This window comes from Cherax quadricarinatus, chromosome 79 (assembly GCF_038502225.1).
Source record: "Cherax quadricarinatus isolate ZL_2023a chromosome 79, ASM3850222v1, whole genome shotgun sequence".
Classification (NCBI taxonomy): Eukaryota; Metazoa; Arthropoda; class Malacostraca; order Decapoda; family Parastacidae; genus Cherax; species Cherax quadricarinatus.
Window position 1 is genome coordinate 5677752 of NC_091370.1, and position 22402 is coordinate 5700153.

At 45.9% G+C, this 22402-nt stretch overlaps 1 protein-coding gene across 1 annotated transcript in view; it reads right to left on the minus strand.

Moving 5' to 3' along the window:
- Window positions 1-22402, minus strand: part of LOC128702750 (cylicin-1) — a 244931-nt gene that overhangs the window by 217117 nt on the left and 5412 nt on the right. Inside the window, exon 2 of the mRNA XM_070101846.1 lies at window positions 21240-21269. The gene's annotated coding sequence lies outside the window, so the exon portion shown is untranslated. The remainder of the gene's footprint in view (window positions 1-21239; window positions 21270-22402) is intronic.

The following is a 22402-nucleotide window of genomic DNA, read 5'->3' on the forward strand; positions in this document are numbered from 1 at the left end:
ACACACACACACACACACTCAGTAAGGATTCGTTCAAGACTCTGTATACCATTTACGTCAGGCCCATACTGGAGTATGCAGCACCAGTTTGGAATCCACACATAGTCAAGCACGTCAAGAAATTAGAGAAAGTGCAAATGTTTGCAACAAGACTAGTCCCAGAGCTACGGGGATTGACCTACGAAGAAAGGTTGAGGGAAATCGGCCTGACGACACTGGAGGACAGGAGGGTCAGGGGAGACATGATAACGACATATAAAATACTGCGCGGAATAGACAAGGTGGACAAAGACGGGATGTTCCAGAGAAGGGACACAGACACAAGAGGTCACAATTGGAAGTTGAAGACTCAGATGAATCAAAGGGATGTTAGGAAGTATTTCTTCAGTCACAGAGTAGTCAGGCCGTGGAATAGCCTAGAAAGTGACGTAGTGGAGGCGGGAACCATACATAGTTTTAAGGCGAGGTATGATAAAGCTCATGGGGCAGGGAGAGAGAGGACCTAGTAGCAATCAGCGAAGAGGCGGGGCCAGGAGCTATGACTCGACCCCTGCAACCACAAATAGGTGAGTACACACACACAGGAGCTGTGATTCGACCTCTGCAACAACAAATAGGTGTGTACACAGACGAACAGAAGCTGTGACTCGACCCCTGCAACCATAAACACAAGAGAACCGTAGTCTTGAAAACTACGGTGCTCTTGTACTTGTACCTACTCCACCGTAGTCTTCAAAACTACGGTGCTCATCACCAACTCTTAAGACTGAGGGACTGATTACCTGGACCATTCCACGTCAAGTGGACCAATTTTGAAAATTGTCCACACCTGACCATCTCCAATTTCGATAAAATTTGACATGAAGGTTGGCACATATATCAAACTAACTATGAGAAAATTTTAGTTCATGATATACAATAGTAGCAATGTTATGGCCGTCAGAATAGGGGCAGGTGAACATATCATGGACCCGCAGCACAGAGTCAACAATGTTCAGATTATTGCTGTGGCGGATCTTGAAGAGTAAAAGTTGTGTGAGTAAACATGTCTATGTGATAAATGGCTTAAAAAAACCACAAGTTGAAGATTCAGACACTTATGCAATATATGGGAATCTTTATTAAGGAATAAAGATTCCCATATGTTGCACAAGTGTCTCAGTCTTCAAACATGCCTATCAAACTTTTGAGGCTGATTTCAAAAATCGTATTCCTAAAACTAACATACTTTTACTTTTTCGCAGTACAAAGTAGGCAAAAAAAATTGTTGCGTGAATTTGAATCTTGAGCTCAGTTGCTTATCTTTATAGGAAAATAATATTTTAGTATAACATTACTGTAAACATCAACCCAAGTGGACATTATCACAATCATAAAATATCAGACTCCAAATGTATATAGTTACTGTGCTAATGGTTCCTAGAAATGCCCTTACAGACCTCACGGTGAATTTTAGGCACCTGGACAAACTTGGTGCAGCACCTGGACAAACTTGGTGCAGCACCTGGGCAAACTTGGTGCAGCACCTGGACAAACTTGGTGCAGCACCTGGGCAAACTTGGTGCAGCACCTGGACAAACTTGGTGCAGCACCTGGACAAACTTGGTGCAGCACCTGGACAAACTTGGTACAGCACCCGGACAAACTTGGTGCAGCACCTGGATAAACTTGGTGCAGCACCTGGACAAACTTGGTACAGCACCTGGACAAACTTGGTGCAGCACCTGGATAAACTTGGTGCAGCACCTGGACAAACTTGGTGCAGCACCTGGACAAACTTGGTACAGCATCCGGACAAACTTGGTGCAGCACCCGGACAAACTTGGTACAGCACCTGGACAAACTTGGTGCAGCACCTGGACAAACTTGGTGCAGCACCTGGACAAACTTGGTGCAGCACCCAGACAAACTTGGTACAGCACCTGGACAAACTTGGTACAGCACCTGGACAAACTTGGTACAGCACCTGGACAAACTTAGTGCAGCACCTGGACAAACTTAGTGCAGCACCTGGACAAACTTAGTGCAGCACCTGGACAAACTTAGTGCAGCACCTGGACAAACTTAGTGCAGCACCTGGACAAACTTAGTGCAGCACCTGGACAAACTTAGTGCAGCACCTGGATAAACTTAGTGCAGCACCTGGATAAACTTAGTGCAGCACCTGGACAAACTTAGTGCAGCACCTGGACAAACTTAGTGCAGCACCTGGACAAACTTAGTGCAGCACCTGGATAAACTTAGTGCAGCACCTGGATAAACTTAGTGCAGCACCTGGACAAACTTGGCACAGCACCCGGACAAACTTAGCACAGCACCTGGACAAACTTGGTACAGCACCCGGACAAACTTAGTGCAGCACCTGGACAAACTTAGTGCAGCACCTGGACAAACTTAGTGCAGCACCCGGACAAACCTAGTGCAGCACCCGGACAAACTTGGTACAGCACCTGGACAAACTTAGTGCAGCACCTGGACAAACTTAGTGCAGCACCTGGACAAACTTAGTGCAGCACCTGGACAAACTTAGTGCAGCACCTGGACAAACTTAGTGCAGCACCTGGACAAACTTAGTGCAACACCTGGACAAACTTAGTGCAGCACCCGGACAAACTTAGTGCAGCACCCGGACAAACTTAGTGCAGCACCCGGACAAACTTAGTGCAGCACCTGGACAAACTTGGCACAGCACCCGGACAAACTTAGTGCAGCACCCGGACAAACTTAGTGCAGCACCCGGACAAACTTAGTGCAGCACCTGGACAAACTTGGCACAGCACCCGGACAAACTTAGTGCAGCACCCGGACAAACTTAGTGCAGCACCTGGACAAACTTCTCTGCTGGTCACTATGACCTATAAACATTCTCTTAAAACAAAAACGAAAGTGGTCAGGTCGCTTACTCTTTCTTTCATATCTCTTCCTCTATATCCACGACCTTGATGACGAGTAACACACATAGTAACACTTGCGTATCTTTATTGTTGAAACGTTTCGCCACACAGTGGCTTCATCAGTCCATACAAAGCAAAGAGAGGTAGGGAGAGGAGGAGTTTGAGGTATCAGTCCCTCAGCCTGGAATCGACTGAATACATCGATTCCAGGCTCAGGGACTGATTACCTCAATCAGTCCCTGAACCTGGAATCGATGTATTCAGTCGATTCCAGGCTGAGGTTCTGATTACCTCAAACTCCTCCTCTCCCTACCCCTCTCTGCTTTGTACTGGACTAAAGAAGCCACTGTATGGCGAAACGTTTACTTAACAAAGATTCCCATATGTTGCACTAGTGTCTCAATCTTCAACTTGTCGGTTTTCAAACCACTGATCACACAACTTTACGACAGTGTAACGTAGACACAGTGGGATGGTTCCATTGTATGTTACACGAGTGGAAGGTGGCTCCCCACACTCAGGTTAATTTATAAACCGGAAAAGCAAGCGGAGAAAACGGTAAATGTACCTGACTGGATCAAGGTATACTTGAGCTTCCGGAAGTGAGGATGTGGGAGGATGTGGGAGAATGTGGGAGGTGTGGGAGGTGTGTGGATGAACCAGACTTGCAAGTGGCCTCCCACACTTAATCTCCTCCCACACATTTGTTACACAACAACCCTGTGAAAATATAGAATAAGAAGGCACAACACTGTGACTGGATTATTATTATTATTATTTGTCATTTATTATTATTATTATTATTATTATTATTATTATTATTTGTCATTATTTTTAATATTATTGGAGATAAATGGTATACAATACCGACACGATAGAAAAGTAACCACAGATGATGTTTAGTGCGATCTTTGTTGACAACGTTTCGCCCACACAGTGGACTTTATCAAATCACAGTCTGTTTGTGACTTGATAAAGCTCACTATGTGGGCGAAACGTTGTCAATAAAGATCGCATTATATTACATATATGTTTATTTTTCCATTATTATTATCACGGGGAGCGCTAAACCAGTAAGATTATACTATGCTGTGCCGGTGGAATGCATTCAGGGCTCAATTCACGGAAATGGAGCACAGATCCAATTCCCAAGATCAAAAGCCCCTCACCAGCATCAAGGAACCTTCCCAGAGGAACACAGTGACTGGAACAACACACATATAACCCATATATTGCAGAAAGAAACTGGTGCCTCCAGGACCACACTGGAAACAAGTCACTTTGTGTGGCATGCAAAGAGTACGTAACCTTTATTCGGCGCATGTACACACCCTCATTGAAAGGCTATCTCCCCCAACCAGCGAACCAGGTACTAAGGGTTAACGATGGGGCCCCGTCGTTCAATCAGTACCCAGGTTCCAGCCAATGAGAAGATGGTTTTGGCAATCGCAGAGGTTGTTAGGTAAGACACATATGCAACAGTTAGGCATCTTTATTTCGAAATGTTTCGCCTACACAGTAGGCTTCTTCAGTCGAGTACAGAAGAGTTGATAGAAGCAGAAGATACTTGAGGACGATGTAATCAGTCCATCACCCTTAAAGTTTTGAGGTGGTCAGTCCCTCAGTCTGGAGAAGAGTATTGTTCCATAGTCTGAAACAATATGGAGTTGAAGTGACAGGATGGAGCCTTATATACCGCCAAGAGGTGAGATGTAGGCCACTAGTAGAGGTAAGAATGAAGTCGTTGGGAGGTCAGGTCCCTCTCAAATCCAGCCATTCTCACTAGTAGAAGTAGTCCAAGTTGATTTCAGGTCTGTACCAAGATACCCTTGTGTTGCAGTGTCTGACACAAGGGTATCTTGGTACAGACCTGAAATCAACTTGGACTACTTCTACTAGTGAGAATGGCTGGATTTGAGAGGGACCTGACCTCCCAACGACTTCATTCTTACCTCTACTAGTGGCCTACATCTCACCTCTTGGCGCTATATAAGGCTCCATCCTGTCACTTCAATTCCATATTGTTTCAGACTATGGAACAATACTCTTCTCCAGACTGAGGGACTGACCACCTCAAAACTTTAAGGGTGATGGACTGATTACATCGTCTTCAAGTATCTTCTGCTTCTATCAACTCTTCTGTACTCGACTGAAGAAGCCTACTGTGTAGGCGAAACGTTTCGAAATAAAGATACCTAACTGTTGCATATGTGTCTTACCTAACAACCTGTCGGTATTTTATACCATTTTAATGTTCAATCGCAGAGGTGTTGTGGGCACCACTCACCCGTCTGCCCTTGTCATTCCCATTCTAGAGCTGGTTGAAGCACGGTCTGCTCTCTAGTGGCTTCTATTCTGCCTTGCTTACCGTGGAGTGTACTAATATCTATTGTTGTACATAGTGTATATAGTGTACATACTTCTGTTCTAAATTGATGAAGGATAATGTAAGTCAAAATATTTTCTGCTGTGTTTATTGTGCTCCCTTTACCCCCAGGATAACAGGCCTTTGGATTCCTGGGTTGTAATACTTTGTCTGACGCTGTTTGCTGTTATCGTAGGTAATTTACATATATGTTACTATGTGATAAATGGTTTTGAAACCCGTCAAGTTGAAGACTGAGACATGCAACATAAGGGAATCTTTAACTGAAGAAACGTTTCGCCACACAGTGGCTTCATCCAGGCTGAGGGACTGATTACTTCAAACTCCTCTTACACCTTTCTGCTTTGTATTGGACTGATGAAGCCACTGTGTGGCGAAACGTTTCTTCAATAAAGATTCCCTTATGTTGCATAAGTGTCTCAGTCTCTATATGTAACTAAGTATGATAATTTGTGTAACTGTATTAATGTGTATTTGTAAATGGATAAACTTACTAACAACGTTACAGCGGAAACCTCCCTTAACTGACCCATAATTCCACGGAAACAGGCTAATATATGTTAACCTGACCTGACCTAACCTGACCTGACCTAACCTGACCTGACCTGACCTGACCTGACCTAACCTGACCTAACCTAACCTGATCTAACCTAACCTAATATAACCTAACTTGACCTAACCTGACCTAACCTGACCTAACCTAACCTGACCTAACCTAACCTGACCTAATCTAACCTGACCTAACCTAACTTGACCTAACCTGACCTAACCTAATTTGACCTAACTTGACCTAACTTGACCTAACCTGACCTAACCTAATCTAACCTGACCTAACCTAATCTAACCTAACCTGACCTAACTTAACCTGACTTAACCTAACTTAACCTGACCTAACCTGACCTAACCTGACCTAACCTAACCTGACCTAACCTGACCTAACCTGACCTGACCTAACCTAACCTGACCTAACCTAACCCAACTGAGAATACAAAATACAATAGATGATTGTATTGAAATTATGTTTATTGAGAAATGTACACATTGCCACTGGTATCAGTGTGGCTGACCAAACTGAAGAGGAGGTCGGCTTGGTGGTTCCTTGTTGGGAGCTGCTGTCTTGTTAATACATGTTGACAAAGTGTTGGGAACTGTATGGGTGTCCACACCCACGCTGTAGTGTTTACTTACACTGTGCAGTGTCCACACCCACACAGTGCACTGTCCACACACAGTGCAGTGTACACACCCACACAGTGCAGTATCCACACCCCACACTGTGCAGTGTCCACACCCACATTGTGCAGTGTCTACACCCACACAATGCACTGTCCACACCCACACTGCATTGTCTACACCCACAGTGTGCACTGTCCACACCCACACTGTGCAGTGTCCACACCCACACTGTGCAGTGTCCACACCCACACTGTGTAGTGTCCACACCCACACTGTGTAGTGTCCACACCCACACTGTGTAGTGTCCACACCCACACTGTGTAGTGTCCACACCCACACAGTGCAGTGTCCACACACACACACACACACAGGCCAGAAGAGCTCATGCATGCAGGGCAAAGCTCCTGATCATGGGTGACTTTAACCACGAGATCAATTGGGAGAACTTGGAGCCACATGGGGGCCAAGATACATGGAGGGCTAAGATGATGGAGGTGGTACTGGAAAACTTCATGTACCAACACGTAAGGGACACTACAAGAGAGAGAGGAGAGGATGAGCCAGCAAGACTGGACCTAGTATTCACCTTGAGTACTGCAGATATTGAGGACATCACTTATGAAAGACCCTTGGGGCCAGCGATCATGTGGTTTTAAGCTTCGAATACACAGTACAGCTACAAGTGGAGGGGGAAGCAGGAAGGCCAGGACGAATGAAGCCAAACTACAAGAAAGGAGACTACACGGGAATGAGGAACTTCCTGAACGGGGTTCAATGAGACAGAGAACTGGCAGGGAAGCCAGTTAATGAAATGATGGAATATGTAGCAACAATGTGCAAGGAGGTTGAGGAGAGGTTTGTACCCAAGGGTAACAGGAATAATGAAAAAGCCAGGATAAGCCCATGGTTCACCCAAAGGTGCAGGGAGGCAAAAACCAAGTGTGCTAGGGAATGGAAGAATATAGAAGGCAAAGGACCCAGGAGAATAAGGAGAGCAGTCCTAGAGCCAGAAATGAATATGCACAAATAAGAAGGGAGGCCCAACGACAATATGAAAACGACATAGCAGCGAAAGCCAAATCTGACCCGAAGCTGTTATACAGCCACATCAGGAGGAAAACAACAGTCAAGGACCAGGTAATCAGGCTAAGAAAGGAAGGAGGAGAGACAACAAGAAATGACCGTGATGTGAGGAACTCAACAAGAGATTCAAAGAAGTGTTCACAGAGGAGACAGAAGGGGCTCCAGAAAGACGGAGAGGTGGGGCACACCACCAAGTGCTGGACACAGTACACACAACCGAGGAAGAAGTGAAGAGGCTTCTGAGTGAGCTAGATACCTCAAAGGCAATGGGGCCAGATAACATCTCTCCATGGGTCCTGAGAGAGGAAGCAGATTCGTTATGTGTACCCCTAACAACAATATTCAATACATCTACTGAAAGAGGGAGATTGCCTGAGGCATGGAAGACAGCAAATGTAGTCCCAATCTTTAAAAAAGGAGACAGACTGAAGCACTAAACTACAGACCAGTGTCACTGACATGTACAGTATGCAAAGTCATGGAGATTATCAGAAGAGTGGTGGAACACCTAGAAAGGAATGATCTCATCAACAGCAGCCAACATGGTTTCAGGGACGGGAAATCCAGTGTCACAAACCTACTGGAGTTCTAAGACGTGGTGACAGCAGTAAGACAAGAGAGAGAGGGGTGGGTGGATTGCATTTTCTTGGACTGCAAGAAGGCGTTTGACACAGTTCCACAAAAGAGAGTAGTGCAAAAATTGGAGGACCAAGCAGGGATAACAGGGAAGGCACTACAATGGATCAGGGAATATTGTCAGGCAACAGCAGCGAGTCATGGTACGTGGCGAGGTGTCAGAGTGGGCGCCTGTGACCAGCGGGGTCCCACAGGGGTCAGTCCTAGGACCAGTGCTGTTTCTGGTATTTGTGAACGACATGACGGAAGGAATAGACTCCGAAGTGTCCCTGTTTGCAGATGACGTGCCCCTCAAGGAAGGTTCCTTGATGTTGGTGAGGGGCTCTTGATTTAGGGAATTGAATCTGTGATCCAGTTCCCCGAATTAAGCCTGAATGCCTTCCACATCCCCCCCCAGGCGCTGTATAATCCACCGGGTTTAGCGCTTCTCCCTTGATTATAATAATAATGCAGATGACGTGAAGTTGATGAGAAGAATTCATTCGATCGAAGACCAAGCAGAACTACAAAGGGATCTGGACAGGCTGCAGACCTGGTCCAGCAATTGGCTCCTGGAGTTCAACCCCAACAAGTGCTAAGTCATGATGATTGGCGAAGGGCAAAGAAGACCGCAGACGGAGTACAGTCCAGGAGGCCAGAGACTGCAAACCTCGCTCAAGGAAAAAGACCTTGGGGTGAGTATAACACCAGGCACATCTGAAGCGCACATCAACCATATAACTGCTACAGCATATGGGCGCCTAGCAAACGTCAGAACAGCATTCCGACATCTTAATAAGGAATCGTTCAGGACCCTGTACACCGTCTACGTTAGACCCATATTGGAGTATGCGGCACCAGTTTGGAACCCACACCTAGCCAAGCCCGTAAAGAGCTAAGGGGTATGTCCTATGAGGAGAGGTTAAGGGAAATCAACTTGACGACACTGAAGGACAGGAGAGATAGGGAAGACATGATAACGACATACAAAATACTGAGAGGAATTGACAAGGTGGACAAAGACAGAATGTTCCAGAGATGGGACACAGCAACAAGGGAACACAGTTGGAAGTTGAAGACACAGGTGAATCACAGGGTATTACAACCCAGGAGTCCAAATGGTCTGTTATCCTGGGTGTAAAGGGTGCAAAATAAACACAGCAGAAAAGTTTTGAATTATATTATCCTTCACCAATTTTAGAACAGCAATATGTACACTATATACACTATGTACAGTGATAGGTATTAGTGCACTCCAAAGTAAGCAAGGCAAAATAGAAGCCACAAGAGAGCAGACCGTGCTTCAACCAGCTCTAGAATGGGAATGACAAAGGCAGACAGGAGAGTGGTACCCACATAACCTCTGCGATTGCCAAAACCACCTTATTATTGGCTGGAACCTGGTCACTAGTTGAACAACGGGGCCCCATCGTCAACTCTTAGTCACCTGGTTCGCTGGTTGGGGGAGAAAGCCTGTAAATGAGGATGTGTACATGCGCCGAATAAAGGTTACGTACTCTTTGCATGCCACACAGGGATGGTAGGAAATACTTCTTCAGCCACAGAGTAGTCAGGAAATGGAATAGTTTGGGAAGCGATGTAGTGGAGGCAGGATCCATACATAGCTTTAAGCAGAGGTATGATAAAGCTCATGGTTCAGGGAAAGTGACCTACTAGCGACCAGTAAAGAGGCGGGGCCAGGAGCTAGGACTCGACTCCTGCAACCTCAACTGAGTGCACACACACACACACACACACACACACAGAGTTATACTCCACACTTATATTATCACATATTCATCTCAAGCACTCAAACTGAAGATAACATTGTTCAAGATTGTACAGTTGAACACTATTGCAGGCTGAGGGACTGACCACCTCAACACTACTCCAGACTGAGGGACTGACCACCTCAACACTACTCCAGACTGAGGGACTGACCACCTAAACACTACTCCAGACTGAGGGACTGACCACCTCAACACTACTCCAGACTGAGGGACTGACCACCTCGACACTACTCCAGACTGAGGGACTGACCACCTCAACACTACTCCAGGCTGAGAGACTGACCACCTCAAAACTACTCCAGACTGAGGGACTGACCACCTCAACACTACTCCAGGCTGAGAGACTGACCACCTCAACACTACTCCAGGCTGAGAGACTGACCACCTCAACACTACTCCAGACTGAGAGACTGACCACCTCAACACTACTCCAGGCTGAGAGACTGACCACCTCAACACTACTAAAGGCTGAGGGACTGACCACCTCAACACTATTCCAGGCTAAGGGACTGACCACCTCAACACTACTCCAGACTGAGGGACTGACCACCTCAACACTACTCCAGGCTGAGAGACTGACCACCTCAACACTACTCCAGACTGAGAGACTGACCACCTCAACACTACTCCAGACTGAGGGACTGACCACCTCAACACTACTCCAGGCTGAGAGACTGACCACCTCAACACTACTCCAGGCTGAGAGACTGACCACCTCAACACTACTAAAGGCTGAGGGACTGACCACCTCAACACTACTCCAGGCTAAGGGACTGACCACCTCAACACTACTCCAGGCTAAGGGACTGACCACCTCAACACTACTTCAGACTGAGGGACTGACCACCTCAACACTACTCCAGGCTGAGGGACTGACCACCTCAACACTACTCCAGGCTGAGGGACTGACCACCTCAACACTACTCCAGGCTGAGAGACTGACCACCTCAACACTACTCCAGACTGAGGGATTGACCACCTCAACACTACTCCAGACTGAGAGACTGACCACCTCAACACTACTCCAGGCTGAGGGACTGACCACCTCAACACTACTCCAGGCTGAGGGACTGACCACCTCAACACTACTCCAGGCTGAGAGACTGACCACCTCAACACTACTCCAGACTGAGGGACTGACCATCTCAACACTACTCCAGACTGAGGGACTGACCATCTCAACACTACTCCAGACTGAGGGACTGACCACCTCAACACCACTCCAGACTGAGGGACTGACCACCTCAACACTACTCCAGACTGAGGGACTGACCACCTCAACACTACTCCAGACTGAGGGACTGACCACCTCAACACCGCTCCAGACTGAGGGACTGACCACCTCAACACCACTCCAGACTGAGGGACTGACCACCTCAACACTACTCCAGACTGAGGGACTGACCACCTCAACACTACTCCAGACTGAGGGACTAACCACCTCAACACCGCTCCAGACTGAGGGACTGACCATCTCAACACTACTCCAGACTGAGGGACTGACCACCTCAACACTACTCCAGACTGAGGGACTGACCACCTCAACACTACTCCAGACTGAGGGACTGACCACCTCAACACCACTCCAGACTGAGGGACTGACCACCTCAACACTACTCCAGACTGAGGGACTGACCACCTCAACACCACTCCAGACTGAGGGACTGACCACCTCAACACTATTCCAGACTGAGGGACTGACCACTTCAACACTACTCCAGACTGAGGGACTGACCACCTCAACACCACTCCAGACTGAGGGACTGACCACCTCAACACTACTCCAGATTGAGGGACTGACCACCACAACACTACTCCAGACTGAGGGACTGACCACCTCGACACCACTCCAGACTGAGGGACTGACCACCTTGTCATGTAGGGGGGTAAGAATTGAATAGGATATAAGTGGGGAATATGGGAGTTAGGGATTATGTAGGGAGGGGAGAGGCAGGCGAGGTGGTAGGAGTGAGATGATTAGCGGAGGTAGGTAGGTAATGACAGGTCAGTGGTGACCACGACACTCTCATTAACTCTACACTACTCACTAACATATGCCTCGTCCATTCTTCACTCATATAAACATAATAAAATATCAGAAAAAAAGAATAAATAACGGTGGGCAGTGAATATTACTATTCTACTCAAACACAGTTTATTATTAAGTCCTTGTACAATAATATATTTGGGAACAGGAGTACATCATTGGTTTAGATAAATGGGGTGGTACACATAAGCAGTGAGACAGGGAAATACAATCAACTTGACGAAAATGAATATAACTTACAATATAGCACAGAGGACAGTTCACTACAGGAACTAAGCCACAGGTCCCAAGACCTATACAGCACGAGTAATGCGCCAAGCCAGTACTCTGCCCAATGCCTCCAACAGTCTCCTCCAGAGACTTCAGCAGCCTTCTCCCGAGCCCTGCTCCCCAGCAGCAGCTCCGCTCGAAGTCTCTGCTCAGGAGCTCTGCATCCCAGCAGCAGCTCCGCTCGAATCTCCTGATCATGCTCTTCCTTGGGCTTTTATGGTGGGTCAAGCACCCTCCACAACCACGTGTACGACCTGACGCCTAGGTCTGAGGCGTCAAGAACAAAAGACCTCAGACGTGGGCGTGGCTACAGACGTTTGCCAAGGCAAGGTGTGACCATATAATTGGTTAAATTAGGTCTCCCCAGAGACCTCACAAGCCCAGCTGGACTACATCACAACCTGACGCCTAGGTCTGAGGCGTCAAGAACAAAAGACCTCAGACGTGGGCGTGGCTACAGACGTTTGCCAAGGCAAGGTGTGACCATATAATTGGTTAAATTAGGTCTCCCCAGAGACCTCACAAGCCCAGCTGGACTACATCACAACCTCAACACTACTCCAGACTGAGGGACTGACCACCTCAACACTACTCCAGACTGAGGGACTGACCACCTCAACACCACTCCAGACTGAGGGACTGACCACCTCAACACTACTCCAGACTGAGGGACTGACCACCTCAACAATACCTCAACCTTGAAGCACTGATCACATCTTTACCTCACCACCCCTGCTACTCTCTCCATACTTACTTTTGTATTCGACTGAAGAAGCCTACTGTGTGGGCGAAACGTTTCAATAATGAAGCTACCACACTGTAGCACGTCTTACTCGTCTACATGACGGTATATACTATAATTATAATAAAGTTGGTAGAATTACCGACAATATGTAAAGTAAAAGGACACAAGTGCAACTAATGTGACATTTTATTGTGGCAACGTTTCGCTCTCCAGGAGCTTTATCAAGCCATTACAAACAATACATGGACACAGAGGGTATATAAAGGCTCAGAGTGAGGTGCAATACTAGTGAGGTACCATTTAGATGTTCACTAGTGGTAGAAGTAGTAGTAGTGACAAAAGTAGTAGCAGTAGTAGTAATACAATATGGTAGAGCAATTAATTCGTACACGAGTAAAAGGATATAAAAGCTATTACTTGGGTAACATAAAAATAGGTTGGACAAATATAGACTGGAAAGAGGCAGCCTGTTTCAGTGTTCACTCTCTGTAATGTGCTTTGTGTAGTATAACAAGAGAGACTATGTGATGGCAGGGTTTACTGTTTTCAGGAGGATTCTTGCTAAGTCTTCAGAGGTGGTGAAGCTGCCGTTGTTTTGTTTAATTGTATTCGAAACAGCGATCAGTGCTGATTCGAGGCACTTGCGTCTGCGGAAATTAGTTTCTTTAATCACTAATTGGGCGTCTCTGAATTTCATGAGATGATTGGTAGAATTTCGGTGTTGTACACAGGCGTTGTTCAAGTTATCGTTCCTACATGCGTAAATGTGTTCATTGAGGCGAGTGTCGAGGTTTCTTGCTGTTTCACCTACGTAAATCTTGTCACAGCCTCCACAGGGTATAATGTAAACTCCTGCGTTGACTGGTTCGTGGTGCTTGGATTTTGTCCTGGTTAGATCCTTTATTGAAGTGCTAGAAGCGATGGCGACTCTGGTGTTAGCTTGTGAAAGTACTTTTGAGACGTTCAGTGCAATCTGGCTGTTGGGAAGAATTATAACTTTGTTGGGAGCGGTGTTGATACGTGGAGAATTAATGATCTGAAGAGCTCTTTTCTTGCAGTCTTTGATGAAAAAGGAAGGAAAATGTTTGGTGAATGTAGGTACATTCCTCGTCAAGAAACTCAGGACTACAAATTCGGTATGCTCTTAGGAAAAACCCGATGATGATGCCTCTTTTGGTCTTGGTATCTTGACTGGAATAGAAATGTGTGAGATCATTTTTATTGGTGGGTTTCCGATAAACTTACTGTTTTTCTTTCAATAACAAGCTCTACAAACAAACCTACGGCATGGGAATGGGGTCCCCCATCAGTGCCGTCCTAGCCAACTTATACATGGAACACCTAGAGTCCGAACACTTCGCCAACATCATCCCTTCAAGCGTCACTTGGTTACGTTACGTGGACGACGTCCTCGTAATAACTCTCAAACATTTTGATGTACAGAATCTACAGGCAAGGCTCAACGCAGTTGAACCGGCGATCCAGTTTACACTAGAAGAAGAGTCCAATGACAAGCTACCTTTCCTCGACGTCCTCATTCACAAAGTAGACAACAACCTAAGATTTCAAGTTTATCGGAAACCCACCAATAAAAATGATCTCACACATTTCTATTCCAGTCAAGATACCAAGACCAAAAGAGGCATCATCATCGGGTTTTTCCTAAGAGCATACCGAATTTGTAGTCCTGAGTTTCTTGACGAGGAATGTACCTACATTCACCAAACATTCACTGAGTTACATTTTCCTTCCTTTTTCACCAAAGACTGCAAGAAAAGAGCTCTTCAGATCATTAATTCTCCACGCACCAACACCACTCCCAACAAAGTTATAATTCTTCCCAACAGCCAGGTTGCACTGAACGTTTCAAAAGTGCTTTCACAAGCTAACACCAGAGTCGCCATCGCTTCTAGCACTTCAATAAAGGATCTAACCAGGACAAAATCCAAGCACCACGAACCAGTCAACGCAGGAGTTTACACTATACCCTGTGGAGGCTGTGACAAGATTTACGTAGGTGAAACAGCAAGAAACCTCGACACTCGCCTCAATGAACACATTTACGCATGTAGGAACGATAACTTGAACAACGCCTGTGTACAACACCGAAATTCTACCAATCATCTCATGAAATTCAGAGACGCCCAATTAGTGATTAAAGAAACTAATTTCCGCAGACGCAAGTGCCTCGAATCAGCACTGATCGCTGTTTCGAATACAATTAAACAAAACAACGGCAGCTTCACCACCTCTGAAGACTTAGCAAGAATCCTCCTGAAAACAGTAAACCCTGCCATCACATAGTCTCTCCTGTTATACTACACAAAGCACATTACAGAGAGTGAACACTGAAACAGGCTGCCTCTTTCCAGTCTATATTTGTCCAACCTATTTTTATGTTACCCAAGTAATAGCTTTTATATCCTTTTACTCGTGTACGAATTAATTGCTCTACCATATTGTATTACTACTACTACTACTACTTTTGTCACTACTACTACTTCTACCACTAGTGAACATCTAAATGGTACCTCACTAGTATTGCACCTCACTCTGAGCCTTTATATACACTCTGTTTTGTGTCACAGCACAGCACATTCAGGAAGACTCGTATTACGACAATCCATTGACACACTCTCAGTTCACGGAGTTCACTACCTTATCACAAGATAGGCACAGGTGACACTGCCCCGGGCATAGATGGTGTGACGTACTCCATGATTGCATGGGCTGGGTAGAGTGGATGGGGCCATACTAGACGTCATCAACAAGTCGTGGAGGGCCAGGACACTCCCAGCAGCTTGGAAGAAAGCTACAATCGTACCAATTCCAAAGCCCAAGGACCCAGGCAGTATGAGACCCATATCGCTGACCAGCTGCTTAGCCAAGACTGCTGAGAGGATGGTGTTAAACCGCCTCCTATGGAAACTTGGACCCTCTCATCATCACATATTTGGCTTCACCAAAGGAGTGGGAACAGCAGAGTGCATAACCACTCTACTAAGCCAGATTGCTGATAGCAACAAAAAACCTAGTATCGTCGTTTACCTCGACCTTGAGAAGGCATTTGAGCTAGCCAGCCCCACAGCAATTCTGGCAATACTAGCTCGGAAGGGAATCAAAGGACGCCTCCTGGCCTGGATAGAGTCCTACCTTAGGGGCAGGCAGGCTTGTGTCAGCTTTCAGGGACACTACTCTTCCTTTAAAACCCTGGAAAACAGTACGCCACAAGGAGGTGTGCTCAGTCCTACCCTGTTTAACATCCTTATGCAGGAACTTGTGAGCCTTCCCTTTCATAGTGGTACACAGCTCCTCAGCTATGCTGATGATCTTGCACTAGTAGTGAATGGGAAAGGCAATTTAGAACGACAGGCTCAGAGAGCTTTGGACCTAATTACGCAGTCTTGCAAGGAACTAGGCCTCAAGATCTCGGCCGAGAAATCTCTTGCAATGATGTTCAAGGGACCAGATCCTGTGAATAGATTACGTATTCAGGATATAGAACTTGAGTGGACATGCTCCTACCTGTACTTGGGAATCTACATTGATAAAAAGCTGACCTTTCAGAAACAGGCCGAGTATGTCAGGTCACGTGCTCTACTCAGACTCAACGCCATGAGAGCCATGACGAGGCACCGTGCAGGGGCAAGCAAAGATGTACTTCGCTTGTACTATATACAAGCTATACGCTCGCTCATTGACTACGGTGCACCGGCTTTAGCTCATCTCTTCCCGCAGAGCAGGCAAAGGGTGGAGGTCGTACAAAACCAGGCGATAAGAACTATGCTTGGTGCCCCCATCTGGACCAACACAGTATGTCTCAGATCTGAGGCCCGGCTTTCTTCCTTGGCTGACAGAGTAAGATACATAAACGCCTGCAAAGTGGCCACGATTCTGCACTGGCAGCAAGGTACCCCACTAAGGAGACGGATATTAACAACCATGTCACAAGATCCCACACTCTTCACGGACTTCTGGATTCGTTCATTTTGTGCTGCTGGGCGGAAGCTGCTGCCTGTACAGCTGCTCTGTGAAAAGAGTTGTGACCTTCCTGTTGCTGGGTACCATCCACCACCTCCCTGGCGCCCAGATCCAGGCGATGTTTTCATTGTGCAGCTACCCATCTCTAAGTGTCTCTGCAGTCAAGACACCCTCAGCAATCATGCTGAGACAAGCATGGCACTGGCAGAGGGAGGCACATGTGCAGTGTATTTCACAGATGGTTCTGTCGACCCTGACAGGAAGAGAGCAGCAGCTGGACTGTACCACAATGGTCACACACAAGGCTGGCGACTCCCTGACCACTGCACAATCCTTCAAGCTGAGCTGGTGGCGATTCAACAGGCATTGTCACATGCCCTACGACATCGACTCCGACCTGTCATACATGTTGATTCCACCTCTGCAATCAATGCCCTCTCCCATCCTCAACCACAGGATAATGTTCACCTCATCACATCGATCCTGAGCATAATGACAGCCTTAGAAGTTCAGGGTAATAGATCGACATTGAACTGGATCCCCAGCCATGCTGGCATCCGGGGAAATGAGGCGGCAGATGATGCAGCCAAGGCAGCAACAGACTATCCACATGTTGGAATTACTGTCCCAATCAGCCTACGACAGACCAAACTGGTGGCTGCCAGAGCCACGAAACTTATGGGGGAGGTCTTAGGTGATACCCCATCTCAACAGTGGTACCGAGCAGCGACTCACGGAGAACCCCCTCCATATGATAGAAGCTGGTCCAGAGCGCAGTGTACCGCCATCCATCGGCTTCGTTTGGGCTTTCCCACAGCCAAGATGATGGTAGACAAGGCTGAGGAGATGTGCCAGTACTGTCAGCACGTTGTCCAGCGGCCCCTAACACACTATCTTCTAGAGTGCGAAGCTACTGAGACACTCCACAGGCAACTAGGGGTGATATTCCCTCCCGAAGAGGACCCAGAGATGACTGCGGCCACACTAGTGTACCATGGGGTCAACGAACCAGACAAGCTGTTACCTGTAATAATGACATATCCTCCTCCTCGCTAGTGTCCATAGTTACATATGGTGTCGCTTATGAGATGCACCAGTTGAACTGACCAGAGGGGCGCTTGAGCGGCATGCGTCGCATCATTGTGGAAACCTTTCTCCATCGGGAGCCAGAGACGGGTCATCGCAAGACTGGGACCCGTGCCAGGACTATGGTCTTGGCGAACATTATACATACATGTATTGTTTGTAATGGCTTGATAAAGCTCCTGGAGAGCGAAACGTTGCCACAATAAAATGTCACATTAGTTGCACTTGTGTCCTTTTACTTTACATACTATAATTATATTAATAATCTAGGAGAAGTAATAATGACATAAAAGATACTCAGGGGAGAGAGAGAGAGAGAGAGAGAGAGAGAGAGAACCTGTCTTGAGATACGTGAGGAAGAGTAATGTCAGCTAAAGACGTAGATAAACATACATAGGAGAGTTAGAAAATAGTTTTCAAGTCTCAGAGTTGTGAACTGAGAACGACTTAGAGGAGGAACTGCTGGAGGCAAACACTATATACAGTTTCAAGAGTAGATATCACACCAATATTTTTTTTTATTAACACATTGGCCGTTTCCCACCGAGGTAGGGTGACCTGAAAAAGAAAAATCACTTTCATCATCATTTACTCCATCACTGTCTTGTCAGAGGGGCTCCGATACTACATTTAAAAACACTGCAACATATCTCCACCCCTCCTTCAGAGGACAGGAACTGTACTTTCCACCTCCAGGACTTAAGTCTGACTAACCGGTTTCCCTGAATCCCTTCAACACCACGTCAAGTCATAAAAACCATTTGTCTCCACCCGCTCCTATATAGAAAGTAATTAAGGCGAAATGAACCAGCCAACATCACTAGGTAACGACAAACACACACGTGCCACACCTGGGTACAAAAACATAAAAATGAGCACTGTAACAGATCTGTTGCCCCATGCTAGACAGGTCTAACTCACGCCCAACACTCACTCACTAAAATAAAAAAAATCGTCGACCTTTGTCAAGGATTGGGCAGCAGACAAGCCTGGTCCTCGACCAGGCTTCTCTGCTGCTTGCCTGGTCAACCAGGTTACTACATTCCTGTCAGACACAGCGACAGCTTAGGATCTTAATACAGGGAATTCTTCACTTGCCTAACCTATAGGTCACAGACCGCGCCCCGGGGGCGTTTACCCCCGGAACACCCTCCAGGTAAACTCCACTTATAACCTATTTCAACCTTGGATTTGTCCAGTGATATCGCCTACGGCTGCTTCACTTCACCTGTCTACAGTATATAAGTAACTTCTTCGCGCATATGTTGTATTCTTTTCAATTATTATTATAATCAAAAAGAAGCGCTAAGCCACAAGGACTATACAGCTTACACTTTTCAAGATTGATGGACTGATTATATAGACTCCATGAGGGACTGATTACCTCAAACTCCTCCTTTCCTTACACCTTCTGCTTTGTATTGGACTGATGAAGCCACTGTGTGGCGAAACGTTTCCTGAATAAAGGTTCCCATATGTTACATAAGTGTCTCAATCTTCAATACACAAATAACCCGCACAGAGGAGACTTGAGACTTGGAACTTACGAGAGCGTTTTGGTTCGACTTAGACCATTAACTATAATGTTGGTAGAATTACCCACAATATGTTTGGTAAAGAGACACAAGTGCAAGTAATGCGACATTTTTTACTGTGGCAACGTTTCGCTCTCCAGGAGCTTTGCACATGTGTCTTTATACTTGACCAGTAATTGGTTACACAGAGCATTAACTAGTCAAATTAACTGTGAAACTAGTTCATGGTCAAAGTTGGACCGAAACATCCTAAGTTTCAAGTCTCCTACGAGCGGGTTATTTGTATAAAAACATCAACATTAAAAATAAACATATATCATTTTTATAGCCTCGCTCTTCACTGCCGTTCCCACTGATGCCGTCATTGATAATCTCACTTGTAGACTCAATGATGACATCAACTTTCCTCTTCCCGCCACGATTTCAACTCTTTCAGCTAGGCTAGTAAGTTCATTTAGGAACGGGTACACAAATACAGATATCATACCTAGTAACATATGTGTAGATTACATAGAATAACCCAAAAACGTCAGACAGACTGACTTATTTACAGTGGAAAACCGTTTTTAAATTGGAGGTCCATTGAGTGCAGTCCTGACCAACATGTTCATAGCAAACTTAAATATTGAAGATGCTCGCAATATTAGTGTTAATACTGTCACATGGTTCAGATATGTTGATGGACATTCTTCTCATATATCCCAAGACTCGATATTCAAGACTTTGTGAAGATGATAATGAAATACAATACCGACAAGTTGATAAATAAGACACGTGTGCAACAGTTAGGTATCTTTATTCCGAAACGTATCACCTACATAGTAGGCTTCTTTAGTCGAGTACGGAAGAGTGAACAGAAGCAGTAGAGATGCGAAGACGATGTAATCAATCATCCTTGAAGACGTAGTTTTGAGGTGGTCAGTCCCTCAACCTGAGGGACTGACAAACATCCATCAAGTTCATTTAAGGGTGATGGACTGATTACATCGTCATCACATCTCTACTGCTTCTGCTCACTCCTCTGTATTCGACTGAAGAAGCCTACTGTGTAGGTAAAACGTTTCAGAATAAAGATACTTAACTGTTGCACGTGTATCTTACTTATCATTCAAACACTTCACAAAATCAACAATGTCTAGCCTACAATCAAATTTACTTTTGAAAACGAAGGCAAACTACTATTTCCTTGATGTTCTATGCAGGTCACCAAACAAAGACACCATTTCTTTCATTACATACAGCAAACCCAGTATATAATAATGACCTTGCTCATCTCTAGTCACACCACGACAATGACACAGAGAGATGTGGTCACTGGGTTTTTCCTAAGACGTATCCGCATCTTCAATTCAGAATTCTCAGAAAGAAAAATTAAAGTACATTACTTGTGCCTTCACACACACTTCCCTCCCTACCTTATATAAGACCGCAAACACACAACTGTGAATATACTCAGCTCTTCCAACGATGCCACAACGTAGACCCCCAGAATCTTAACTCTCCCTGGAGGAGAAATAACCAACAACACCAGGCTGCACATCGGTATCGATTCCAGGTTGAGGGACTGATTACCTTAAACTCCTCCTCTCCTTACCCATTCCTCTTTCAAGAAGCAATATCAACGTAGTTACCATGGCCACGTCTTCCCTCAGAGGCTTCACCTGGAAGAGAGATCACTATGGCAGACTCAGCAGTGCAGCAGTAGTGTATACTATATCATGAAGAAGGTTCAACAAGATCTGTGTTGGAGAAACGGGGAAGAATCTTTCCATACGGGTCCCAGAACCCGGGGTTTTCCTTATGCAATATTATGTATCATTCATGTTTGTACACTGCATCATGTGGAAATGAATTTGAATTTGAAAATGCGTGAAACCAGGGCAACACAAAAAATGCTTGTGTCTTGTACAGATCAAAAGAGTAACATGCACTGGAACAAAAACTGGTTTACAAAGAATCCAACATTGAAAAGTGCCACTGTTGTGAAGCCCCTAACTGCTACTGCCAACACTATACGATAAACAGATGACAAATACACTATCTCAGACTCTTTCACGTGTGATACTATTCCCCGCTGCTTCCTTGCTGCCAGGTGATACGACTAATGAGATAAACTGACAGCTAGACCTAACCTTCGCCTGTGACCTGCTTTCTCCACTATATATATACTGTCTTGATGAATTAGACACTTGTGCAGCACCTGGATATCTTTATTGTGGAAACCTTTCGCCAACCAGTGGCTTCCTTGGTCCAATACAGAAAAAATGGTTGAAGATCAGGAGTTTGAGGTAACCAGTCCCCCAGCCTGAAGTCCATGTGATCAACTCCAGGCTGTCATCATCCTGTCAGTTCTCTGTACCATTTATCTACATATATTGTTTTCTCTCATTGTCTTGTATCATTTGGAGTGACCAAGGTCCCAGGACAGAAACGTATCCAGTAAAGGTGTCCTAAGTGTCTTAAGTGGCCCGGTGGCCTGGTGGCTAAAGCTCCCGCTTCACACACGGAGGGCCCGGGTTCGATTCCCGGCGGGTGGAAACATTTCGACACGTTTCCTTACACCTGTTGTCCTGTTCACCTAGCAGCAAATAGGTACCTGGGTGTTAGTCGACTGGTGTGGGTCGCATCCTGGGGGACAAGATTAAGGACCCCAATGGGAATAAGTTAGACAGTCCTCGATGACGCACTGACTTTCTTGGGTTATCCTGGGTGGCTAACCCTCCGGGGTTAAAAATCCGAAATCTTATCTTATCTATCTTATCTTACCTCTGCCTCCTCATTCACCTTGTCGACG